Below are 12893 nucleotides of genomic sequence, written 5' to 3' on the forward strand. Positions count from 1 at the left end.
AATATCTAAATCCAACGAGGAGCAGAGGATTAATATAAGCAATACGATAATGCTAAACTTAGTGATATGTAACGTATCTATTTAGGCATGAATATATTAATCTATTGATCTCTAAGACAATATTCAAATCATATTGGACTAATATGTATATAAACACGAAGCTATAACTCTATATGCTCATATATGTATATAAATAATAGAAGATTACTGTATGTTTAGAAGTTAAAATGAATTATATTGAAAATATTCATCTAACGCTATTTAAGACAATATGTAAATCCCATTGGACTCACATATATACACGAAACTGTATGCAAGTCCATATGGCTATATAAATCCCATATAATAAAGATCATCTTCATATGCATAAGTATATTGTCATCCACATATGTACATACATATGTACATACATACATGTAGTGCACAACAATTGATTGTTATTGAATGGGGCTTTAAATAATTATTTACTAATTGAAATTGACCGTTCATATTTGGCGTTATCAGAGGCCCTCGAGAGCTTTACGATCCGTAATTGGCGCTGAAATTAGATTCGATTATACGATCGGTTTTAGCTTTGACTTTTAATCGATGTCTGCAAAATTTTTGACGGATTACCAACAAACAAATTGCGATTAGATATTTTTACCGTTGAGAAATGCGAAAGGAAGCCTAAATATAGGCAGACTTATAGACTCAATCAATATAATATATGTATAATAAATAGTCCATGATAGGGACAAGGAATAGTCCAAGAAAAAACGCAAATCTCAATTTTTTGTTGTTGTTTTTATTTTTATTGAATTATTTCTTTTTGTTCAAATACAATAAATAAACATTTAAACTATGTAGTGGTATATATATATATATGCATATATATATAAGTATTTTATATAAATATATGTATACATATATAGATTTACATGTATATATATGTACATATAAATCCTTTTACTTTTATTTTATATATTTTGTATTAAATATTTAAATAAGTGTATATATATTGTTTTTGTTTTGGTTTTTTTTGTTGTTTTTGTAATTTTCCTTGTTTTCTTGCTCGTTTCTTGGTTTAGCTTTTCTTTTGTTTTCCTGCTTTGCTTTTGCAATTGCGAATTATTTGAAAGAAACATTTTCATTTAAGTAAATTGCTGTTGTTTTTTTTTTTTTGTGGGGGGTTTTGCTTGTTTTCAGTTTTTTTTCTTTTATATATTTTTTTTTTTGCTTTCATCAAATATTCAAGTATATATATATATATGTATGTATTAATAAAAGTTGTTGTTGTTGCATAATGCTAATGTATATAAACTGTTCCTACTAGTATACACATGTATATATGTGTGTGTGTATATATATATATATATGTATGTATGTATATAGCCTCTATATAGCCTCAATATATGTGTATTTGTATATGTACACAAAATTTGTTAAATATGCATGTGTGTGTATGTAATGTATGTGAACTGTGTGTGTGTGTGTGTGTGTGTGCTGGCTATGGGCCTTGTTTTAGCTCAGTGTACATATGTAGAATGTATGTACCGTTATTTAACTATTCCATTTTTGCTGTCTGTGTGTGTGTGTGTGTGTGTGTCTTTGTATATATAGTTTCTAGCCATTTTTTTAATTATTTATTTTTGTTGTTTTGGCCTAAGTTAAATCTTGCAATTATCGCAAAGTTTTTTTAAAAGTTAAATTTTAGTTGTCTTTTCATTTTTTGTGTATAGATTTTTTTCTTTGCATAATAATTGTTTTTGGAGTTCTTCTCTTTTGGTTTGATGTTTGTTTTTGTTTTAAGTTTATATTAGTCACAGTTTTTTTTTTTTTATATTAATATTTTTTATTTTGGTAGGCGCAATTTTGCAAAACATTCAAATGAATTCAGCGTAGTTTTTTCCATTAAACATTTTTTTTTTATATATATTTAAATATATATGTATATCTTTTTTTAAGTAAGTAGTAAAAAATAAAATACAAGTAAAAGGCAATTTCGTAGTTGAAAAAATTTGTGCTTAATTTTGTAGAAATGTTTTTTTTTTTAATTTTTTTTGTTGACTGTTTTTTGCTTATATTAAAAAAAAATAAACAAAAATTGTAAAATCCTTGAATGCATTTTATTTTTTTTTTTAAGTATTTATATTAATGTATATTAAGTTCAATAAATTCGTTACGACACATGGACTAAGACACAGCAAAAAATATTTATGCTTAATTTTTAGGTTTCAGTTTTTCGTTTCGTTTGGATTTCTTTTTTTTTTTTTTTTTTTTTTTTTTTTTGATTTTTATAATTTTTGTTTTTAGTTTTAATTGCATGTTTTTCCTCACATCATGTTTTGCCATTGTAAATATTTTTGTTTTTTAATATTAAATGATGAAACAGCTAAAAAAAAACTTTCGAACTTCTTGTAGCATTATGCATATAGTATATATACATATACATATAGAATACATATGTATATATACATATATATATATTTTGTTTTTTTTTTTGTATAGGGGATTTTTTTTTTTACTCATATATAAGTACACACATATTTGCTATTGCTCGCTACTGTTTGATCAACTTCAAATTGTTTTTTTTTTTTATTATTATTATTTATTAATTTAATTTTTCAATTTTTTAAGTTCGTTCTAGTGCTAAACAATCAACTGTCAATTGTCATCAGTTTTTCTATGATACTGCAATTGAAATAGGTTTTTTTTATATATATTATTATTATTATTATTATTTTTTTTTTTTTTAATTTTCATTATGCTATAATTTTGTTTTGATATGTTCGCTTCAAATGCGGGTCATGAAAATACATTTGCTTTAGTATTGATCTTTTGTTTTATACTTTTCAAAATTGTTATCAATCGATTTATTTATTTTGTTTTTTAATACAACTCTCCATAAATATGAGTATAGTAAATAGCACATGTATGGTAACTACATATGAATATATATATAATATATATATATATATATATAAATCGGGTAATCGTACATACTGCAACTTCTTCTTCTTCATTTTTTTTTTTTTTTTTAACGCAAAAAATTGCTTGTAAAACGTCCTTAAGTTTTTGTTTTTATTTATATATTTGTTTTTATTATTAAACATTAGTGTGGCCAAAGCTTATTGTCGGAAGCGTTATGAATTTCATTTTCATAAATTACTTTTTAAATATTTTTAATTATATTAATAAAAGTTGTTGAACTTTGCCTTTCATTCAAAAATTCCTCTCTTTGTTTAAAAACTTCTCAAATTGTTGTAAAAATATTATTCGCACGCTTCTAATGTACTCAACACTTTGTTAATTGTATTTAAAAAAAAAAAAAAGTACTTTTATAATATTAGGAAAAACACATAATATTATTATATATGTATATATATATTGGCATGCATATATGTATGTATGTATGTATATGTTAGTTCCGCTCACAGCATACGTCAATTGAGTGGCTCACAGTGCTTGAGCGCGTGTTCGCTCTCACAAATTTCGCTCTCTTCCAGTTAAACGAGTGAGTGCCTAAATAATGCATAAAAGGGAATGCCAAGCCTTCAGCCCACGAGTCACTAAAAATTTTGCATACATACATACATAAGCTTCGCGCTACGCAGTGCATGTGTGTGCATGTGTGCGTGCATTGTTGCTGTTGTTCTTGAACGCACGACGCGTCGTGGCGACCTTGCGTCTCTTTCACACTCATGCGATCGTTCTCGTTGGAATATTGAGGGCTCGCGTCTTATGCGAGCACACTCTTCCACTCGTAAGCTGTTCGGCTTCGCCTTAACGGCACTCAACGCAGTTTGAGCATTGCTCATACGAACTGGATTTTTGTTGCCATTCCAGGAGTCATCTAGTATATACATACATACATACGTACATACATGCAAGATGCATTTTTTTTTTCATTAAATTGATTTGGTGTTCTTAAATTGTGTCTATATAAATTTGTTGCCATTCTATATATATTTGTTCATTTCGTAACTGTTTAATGGTTTTACTTCAAAAATTAGTTTCAGTATTTTTTTTCCGAACTTTTCTTTTACGTTTTGTGTTTCTTGCTTGGTCTTTGCTTACACTTTTAATTACTAATTTGTTTGTTGGTTTTTTTTTTTTTTTAAATATAAATTTTTGTTTGACCCTTGATAAATGTATATAAATGTTTTTGTTTTGGCGCAACTTGGTTTGTATTTATGCATATATGTACATATATGTTTTTTTTTTTTTATATATGCATACATGTGTATATATTTTGTTGTTGTTGTTTGTGTGAGCTTCTTGGAAAGGGAAAAAATGTTCAAAAAATGTAACAAACAATTTTGTTGGCTTATGCAAAAAATGATGTAGCATATGTCAATATAACCTATGATGTATACATATGTATATAAATAAATTGTAAAATATATATATGTATATGTAGTTGTATAATTAAATATTGCATTTGGTTTCGTTGAACGTCTGGACATTGTTTTTTGGTATTTATAAATATATATATATATGTATATATATTTGTTTTGTTTTGTTTTTTTTTTTCATTTTGCAGCTACCTAGCTTAATAGTTTTAAATATTTGTTATATATGTATGTGTGTATATATATTTGATGTACGTATATATATTATAAACGTTTATGTTCTGTGTATAGTGTAATATATGTATGTATATATATAGTGTTTTATATGTATGTATAGTATATGTAGTTGTAAGCATGTCGTATCACCATAAAGTCGGAAAAAATTAAATTTAAAAAATATCGTTTAATTGAATGTGATTTCGGGATTTGAGCTCCTTAAAGTGTGTTCTGCGCCATGTAACCGATCTATGTATGTATATGTATGTATATATATACATATATATGACATGCTCACATATTTGTTGTATTATTAGTGAGAAATTTATTTTTTTTATTATTATATTTTTGTCTTCAAATAGTTTTATATTTCGTCATTTCATTTCATTTAATTTGTTTTTTTTTTTTTTTTTTAACAAAAATAATACGTTTATTTCGTATATAATTTAACTTTTTTTTATAAGTTTTATTTCTATTAATCGTATAATTAAAATTTTGATTTCAGTACCTGATTGCAATGATTATATATATTTTGTTCTGGAAACACACATGTTCACTGTAATTGTTGCTGCCTTCAGTTATATATATATGTATATATATAGTATATAGACTTCTTTTTGGATCAGTTTTTATATTAATATTGAAAACACTTTAAAAATGCTACGGACAAACTCACATTGTTGTTGTTGTTGTTGTTGTAAACTGTAATATGTAAATACACACAATTGCTACACTTATTTTAAGACAAACAAAAATAAAAACGAAAAAAAAAACACACAATGAGCAAATCATCTAGGACATCTTCAAGTTTCGACATATTTCCTATGCTTAACCTACAATATGCATGGAGCTGGTCTCCCATCATGCATATATGTATATAAATGTTGTGTATATATATATCGATATATATCGATTAATAGATATATATATATTCTGTAGGATATCTTTAGGAGCCGCAGCACACATCTAAGTGTTGAATCACTCAACTAATTTCTACTATATTTCTGGAACATGTCAATATCTCAACTATATTGAGGGAGGGCACACGGCTGAGTATATGTATATGTATGTGTATATATATACATATATATATTTCTTGTTCTATCTGATTGCTGTTTGCAAGACCGGCCAACTTTGATTCATCCGTACTGCTTGACAAGTCATAGAAAGTTAGTTAGAAGGCTTCTATCATATCGAGAGATTTCTAAAATATTTTTTTAAAAAGAAAATCACTAGAAATATATCTTTTTAGTATTTGATTCTAGATCTTTGCATGAATTAACATTGTAGCGTAGAGAACTGCTAAATAGATTTGCTCAAAAGATCAGTTAATGGTTCATATATCAGAGATCATTGAAGACTCTGATTAATATATATGCCATAGATCATATCTCCATGTTAAACTGAGTGGACTTTTTAACAGTTTGCTTTGTTATTATTTGCTGTATTATCTGCATTTTAGAAAATATCTCAAAGGGTCTCTCTAGCGTCTCTCTCTCTCTCTCTCTCTCTCTCTCTCTCTCTCTCTCTCTCTCTCTCTCTCTCTCTACTTTCATTAGAGCTTCTAGGATATCTGGGCGCTACCAAACCGTATAGCCTTCTCTTTGTTTAGTTAATTCAACAAAGTTTGGTTGGCCTGTTGGCTCGTTTTATTTTCATTAGTTTTTACTCCTGCAATGAATATTATGAAGAATAAAAATCAAATCCTATATATACCATATTTTTAGATGACTTCAGTATTTTGGAAATTCCTAATAAAGAAATTGAAAAAATTGCAAGAATCTTGAATTGTGTTGGTATATAATTGCCAATGACATATGGAAGAGTTAGGAAGTAATATGTGTGTGTATGAGTATGTGTGTGTGTGTGTGTGTGTATGTGTGTGTGTGTGTGTAGAATCAATTGTTGGTCTGCTTTCTTGGTTTTTAGCTAAAAACGTATGCGAATTCGTTTCGCTTACGAAATTCACAACCATTTCAAAGAAGTGGGCTCTATAAAAAGCGTGGATCGAACGATGCGGTTATCGTTATCGTCAATTAGTTAGGAATAATCGTGTGTTAACTATGCTGATTGAATGAGTATAATTTGGTTATTGGATGTCACATACATGTATGAGTAAAGCAAACTTCTACATATGAATCGAGATTTATGTAGGTATATGTATAACTATGAGCTGCTGAACTATTTTGTTGGTTGTTACTTATCGATAAACGATAAACGTGTTATCGTGCAAGCATGTTTGCTGTTTGTTTGCTTTGTTTGTTTTGTTTGTTGTAAAGTAAAAGAAAACTCAAGCTTTGTTCTCAAGGTTCAGGTAATCAATTTCTAGTCTTATCTGTTGCACTGAGTAGTCTGCTTTTGAAGATATATGCACATATATACATGTATTACTTTCTTAGTTTGCATATGCATATATATATATATATATATGTATATATATATAACTGTTTTATATGTAAAGTACAATTTTCAGATAGTTCTTTTTGCTCGCATTCAAGATATTTTCTTTTCTTTCTTTTTTTTTGTCACTTGGTCAAACGAATTGTTAACTTTAAGAGATGCTGGAACAAGGCTAACTACATGTTAAAAATTTGTAATACATATACATATATATATATATATATATATATATGTGTGTGTGTTTGTGTGTAGATATTTCTATATCTTTTCTTGCGTTTGTTCTTCTAAATCTAGTCAAAGAGTACCCGCGAAACTATAGTAAAAGTCGTACTTAGGTATTTGTGGCTTTACTTGTTGCTTCTTCTTCCTCATCTTCTTCTTCTTCGGTTTTTCGTTTCTCTCTTTTTTATTGCATTGCGTGAACAGGATTCGAATTAGGAAATTTGATTTTTTAGGCTTTTGCGTATGTAGAAAATAGTTAGTTATTGCTTAGTATATGTATTAGCTTTGTTGCGTGCCTCCTCCCACTTGTAAAAAAAAAGGAAAATAAGAAAACGAATATACCCCTTTTACTTTCGCGAATGGGTATCAAAACAAAAATGGACTCTGTTGCTTCTTCTGATTGGTCAGTTTGGATTCCGTTAAATCGACTTTTGTTCAATTGTGTTTTATTGCTGTTCTTTGATGTATATAGACATATACATAGTTTTTTTTTTTATATATGTAAGCTTAATTGATTCAAAGGGAAGACATAACATTCTAGAAAAGGTTCGTAATGATTTGTATTACAATATTTGGTTTCATTTGCTGGATTTCGCATACACATATATACAGTATATGTATATGTATATTGTTGTATATTTGTTATTGGTATAATTATGTGTATGTATGTATATAGATTTTTCTGAATATATATAGTTAAAGCAATGTTTGTTATTATTATTCATTGGTAATATAACTAATCATGATGTGTAAATATCATTATATATCATTATATACTATAATATATGTATATATATGTATGTATATACATATATGTTGTTGTTGTTGTTGTTGCTTTTGCTTTTGTTTATTCATAAACTTTTTCCACTACTACAATAAGACAATATAGTTGGATTTTTTGGTGCCACTATATATACGTATATATAAATATTTGTTCACACAAAGTATGTGTGTGTGTGTGTGTGTGTGTGTGTGTGTGTGTGTGTGTGTGTGTGTGTGTGTGTGTGTGTGTGTGTGTGTGTGTGTGTGTGTGTTTTGTGTATTTCCTAAGCAAACTCTTTGAGAACTGTGCCAAAAACTGACTTAGGACGCACTCGAGTGCAAAAGCACAAGAAAATGTTGCTTTGTTATTATTGTTGTTTCTTTTGTTTATGTGTGTGTGTGTGTGTGTTTTTATTGTTGTTTGCTTCGTCTGTTGTAGGAATGACACTTTAAAGCCAACAGGCAAACAATCAAATTTTCGATTTTCGGCATTTGCGCCAAGTTCATACAATTACAATATTGAAATTTCATAAATACTTTAATATAATTTCTATATATTTGATGTATATATGTATATATACATGTATATATATATATATATATATATATATAATATTTTATTATTTAAAATATCAAAAGTGGATGGAATTATGTGATTCTAGTTATTACATACATAATAAATCATGTATCATATACATATGTACATATATATACATATATATGTATGTATATATATGCATGTATATTAGGTATATTTTTAAATGTTATTTGAGTTCTCTACAAATTTTCTTTTTTTTTTTTGTTTTTGTTTGTTTTTCATTAGCATTTTCCGCCTTGGCTTCGTTAATTAACAATTTTACACATTTCATCGAGTGATGTACAAAAATATGATTAGAGATGTTGTTGTTGTTGCTGCTGTAAATGGTATAGACACATACACATATATATATATATAGATATAGATATAGAAACATATATATGTATATAAATGAAACCATTTTGGAATAAAATGCTCTCAATAGCAAAAATACAAACCGAATTTGGAAATATTTCGATAATCATAATGCTCAATAGTAGATAGTTAGGCATATAGATATACATAGATGTATGTATGTATATGTAGATACCTTTACAATATTCAATAAAATATTGTCCTCTGACGGGTACAAGTAGAAGAACATAATTCAATTATAGCTGGGCAAATGGAAAATAATATTTTCAAATAGTTCTCGGAGAGTTTTTTGTTTATTTGACTTCATTTTATTTTATTTTTTTTTTTTACAGCAAAAAATTATTGATCCAAAAATGTTCTCTCTATGTAGGTTTTTTGTTTTTTTTTTTTAATACATATATTATTTTAAGGTACTTTTACCATTTAGAATGCTTTGTTGTGCTTTATTGTATACTTAATTGGTTCAAAGTTTTTGGTATATGTGATGTAATGTATGTCTGTGTGTGTGTGTGTGTGTGTACGATCTGGCAAATCATACAATTTAGTTAAATATTGAGACAAGTTGTAAAGTGAATACAAAATATCAGCAGCCGATCCTAAATAAACAAATCCTAACCAAGGCATTCAATATATGCGTTCCGTATAACTTTGCGTACCGGTTCGAATTCGTAATATTTATAAATTCATTAAGCCTACGCCGAACCCTAAACGAAATCTTAAGCCATAAGGCATTCACTTATATGCAATAGAAAATTATCTTAAATATAGGATGATCCATTAAGCCAAACCGAATCTTATAAGATTTTCCTCCAACATGTAAACCAGATATGTTGCTAGCAGAGTTCTCTAGAGTCCTCCTCTCTATGTAATATATTGTCATATTAAACGTTCGTTTTTCGTATATATGTATATATTATGTATGCATGTATGCATGTATGCATGTATGTATGTGTGTTGTCTATGACCGGATCTATAACATATAAAGAAATCTTAGGAAACGCATATCGTTTCTTTCAAAAATGGATTCAATTTTTTCATTCATATTTCTTTTGTATATCTGTATATGTTTATACATACAAACATACATAGGTATGTAAATTTGATTGGGTTTTTGTTGTTTTTTTTCTTTGTATATAAAAATTAATTACCTAAATAATGGTTCCAAAAGAACAAATTTTGAATCTAAAAAAGCTTGTTTGGAAAAATATTCATAAGTGTGCCGGGTAATGCCGGGTAACGTGTGCCGTAAAATTGGCAAAAAATGGCGCCGGCACTTGACCGTTAGTTATTACAATATTACATTAACACTATCACAGGCGGGGCGGGGCGGGGCAGGGCGTGGCGGGACATGGTGTGTGTGTGTGTGTGTGTGTGTGTGTGTGTAGAGGGGCTGAAGGAGGGGATCTATCGAAATAATCGTATATCATATGATATCATATGAGAGAAACACAAGTGTAAGGGATTTTCTTTAGGATTATCTGTGGCCAGAATTGTAAAATATATGTATAGATATATATATATATGTATGTATATGTATGTATATATGTATGTATGCATGTATATAATGTAGAGCTTACTTAATTGGTATGTATGTATATATCGTATGTCTATCATGTAGATTGATTAAAGAGTTAAGTCGCATGCAAAGTTCGGAATTATTCTGCCACTGCGCGAATAAAATGGTAAAAGGTGTAAAAAGCCTAAGGAGTACAGTCAGCAAAAATGGTATAAGTTGGTTGTTCTTCTTGTTGTTGTTGTTGTTCTTGTTGTTTTCTATCTATCTTTCTTTCTTGATTTTGTTTTAAGTAGTTTTTCGTTATGTATACATATATAGGTTTTTTATTTTGTATATATATATATATACGTAGCTTGTAAATAGTTGTATGCATATATATATATATGTATATATGTATATATATGATTCATACCCTAATACTCTCGCTTAGTTCGAAATTATGAGCTACGAATCAAATATCGAATGACATTGCGTGCGCCCAAGGGTTAAACTACGAAAGGAGCTGAAGTCGTGTGTGAGCGAGCGAGACAGCGCACGAGCTCCGTTGGTTTGAGGAACGCGAAATGTTAACCCTTGTGGCTGTCGAACTAAATGCTGCCCAAACATCGTTTAGCATTTTGAACGTTTTTAGCTCAAATATTTGCTGCTTGTTTGTTCAGTAAAATTTTTTGCTTTGTTTTTCTGTTAATTTTTTTTTTTAAATAAATTTTGTTGTTGTTTGCTTTAAGTTCACTTTAGTTTTGTTTTCGCTTTGTTTTTTGTTTTTTTCGTTAGTTGCCAAGTACCTAGTTACATATATATATATAGTATATATATATGTATATACATATATGTATAATTTTTGTATAAGAGATATATGTTTTAATTAATTAATTCATAATTTTTCTTTTCTTTTCTTTTCTTGTTTATTGAGGCAGCTTTTTGAGTTCTAAACGTTTTGTTGTTGTTGTTTTCGTCAGTGAAATCAATTGCATATGTATATATATAAAATATAATTGAAATAAATAAAGTAACCCAGATCTAGTCATACATTTGATATATATATTTGTGCCATTTTTTTGTTGTTGTTTTTATTTTTTATTTTTTATTTTGTTTCTTTGTTTTTATTGTAATGCACACTCATCTCTTTTAGTTAATAATTCAAATGCCTAACAATTCGTTTACGACTTCCTCTTGCTTCCTCCCCTTCTGGTTCTTCTTCTTTCTAATAACAAACTCTCTATTTAATTTGCTGCATTTGTTTTTCAAGTTTCTTTTGAATTTTCTATTATTTTTTTTTGTTTTTGTTTTCTTCATTTCAACTTTACAACATCATAAATAACTCACATAAAATTGATCAACATCTTATGCTTAGTTCAAGTAGTTTACTATGTATATATGTATACCCATACATACATACATTATATATATATGCATATATGTATGTAGCTTGTATATATATATAGTTTGTATATAATTCATAAAACATTCTAATTAATTGTTGTATTGTTTTTTTTTTTTTTTTTTTTTTTTTTTTTTTTTGTTTTAGTTCTTGTTTATTTCTAGCTGAAAAACCGTTGCGCCCTTTAAAATATGTTGTTTTTTTTTTTTTTTGGGAAGGGCTGTTTTCTCTTAAATACTTCTTCAATATTTTTTTAAATTTAAATTTTTGTTTGTAAGCACACACAAAAATTTTAATATGTTTAAATATATATATATATATATATATATACATACATATATACATACATATATATATATATATATATATATACATATATATATTTGGTGCCCAAAAATATTGTTGCTGTCTGTCTGAACATCTTCCTACTCCTATATCTACTCTTGCTCTTCCTCCTCCTCTTCCTCTTGCTCTGGTTGTGTGTTTACTTGCTCTAAAAAGAGTGTCTAAAATGTGAGGCACGCTTAGAAATCTATATAAATATTTCATTAAGCCACAAAAAACACACACAAAACAAATATTACGCTAATTTACAAATTGTTCTTAAAGCCTTTTGACAACACAGGAAATTGTTATTTTGTTCTATTTATATATATTTTTTGTTATTTTCGTATTTTATGATATTTAAATGTTTTTTTTTCAAAAACTAATTTTTTTTGTTTTTGATTTCAGTTTGCTTTCAAAATGTATATTTTGTTGTTGTTGTTGTTGCTTTGTATATATGTACATATATGTATGCATATATCTGTATAACATTCCATCGCATTGTACATTCATTAATCATCGTTGTCTGACTGCATATATATATGCCCTTTATATTACGCTTAATTCGTACAAAATTCTGATGATGGAAGTGTAAAGTTTGTCTATATATATATATATATAGGTATATATACGTATATATATATATTTGTTAAACTTTGTCTACATAGTGTGTCCCCCCACTAACATGAATTCATTTTTCATTCAAGATTCAAGATTTTGCTTATGTTTTCTTTTCATTTTGTTGTTGTTGTTGTTGTTATTTGGTTTTTCTATTTTGGTCGGTCA

At 27.6% G+C, this 12893-nt stretch overlaps 2 protein-coding genes across 4 annotated transcripts in view; both read right to left on the minus strand.

Annotated features, from left to right (window-relative positions):
- Window positions 1–1003: 1003 nt before the first annotated feature.
- The window catches only part of mei-P26 (E3 ubiquitin-protein ligase meiotic P26), a 31438-nt gene continuing 19548 nt past the window's right edge, over window positions 1004–12893 (minus strand). For all 3 annotated transcript variants that reach the window (XM_089263214.1, XM_089263213.1, XM_089263212.1), the window contains exons 8-9: window positions 6101–6940; window positions 1004–6050 (exon numbers count right to left, since the gene is read on the minus strand). The gene's annotated coding sequence lies outside the window, so the exon portion shown is untranslated. The remainder of the gene's footprint in view (window positions 6051–6100; window positions 6941–12893) is intronic.
- LOC115565129 (uncharacterized) overlaps window positions 10292–12893 on the minus strand; it is a 31488-nt gene continuing 28886 nt past the window's right edge. Inside the window, exon 5 of the mRNA XM_089263218.1 lies at window positions 10292–12871. The gene's annotated coding sequence lies outside the window, so the exon portion shown is untranslated. The remainder of the gene's footprint in view (window positions 12872–12893) is intronic.

Source organism: Drosophila navojoa, chromosome X (genome assembly GCF_054131105.1).
Source record: "Drosophila navojoa isolate 15081-1374.11 chromosome X, UAZ_NAV_1.0, whole genome shotgun sequence".
Taxonomy (NCBI): domain Eukaryota; kingdom Metazoa; phylum Arthropoda; class Insecta; order Diptera; family Drosophilidae; genus Drosophila; species Drosophila navojoa.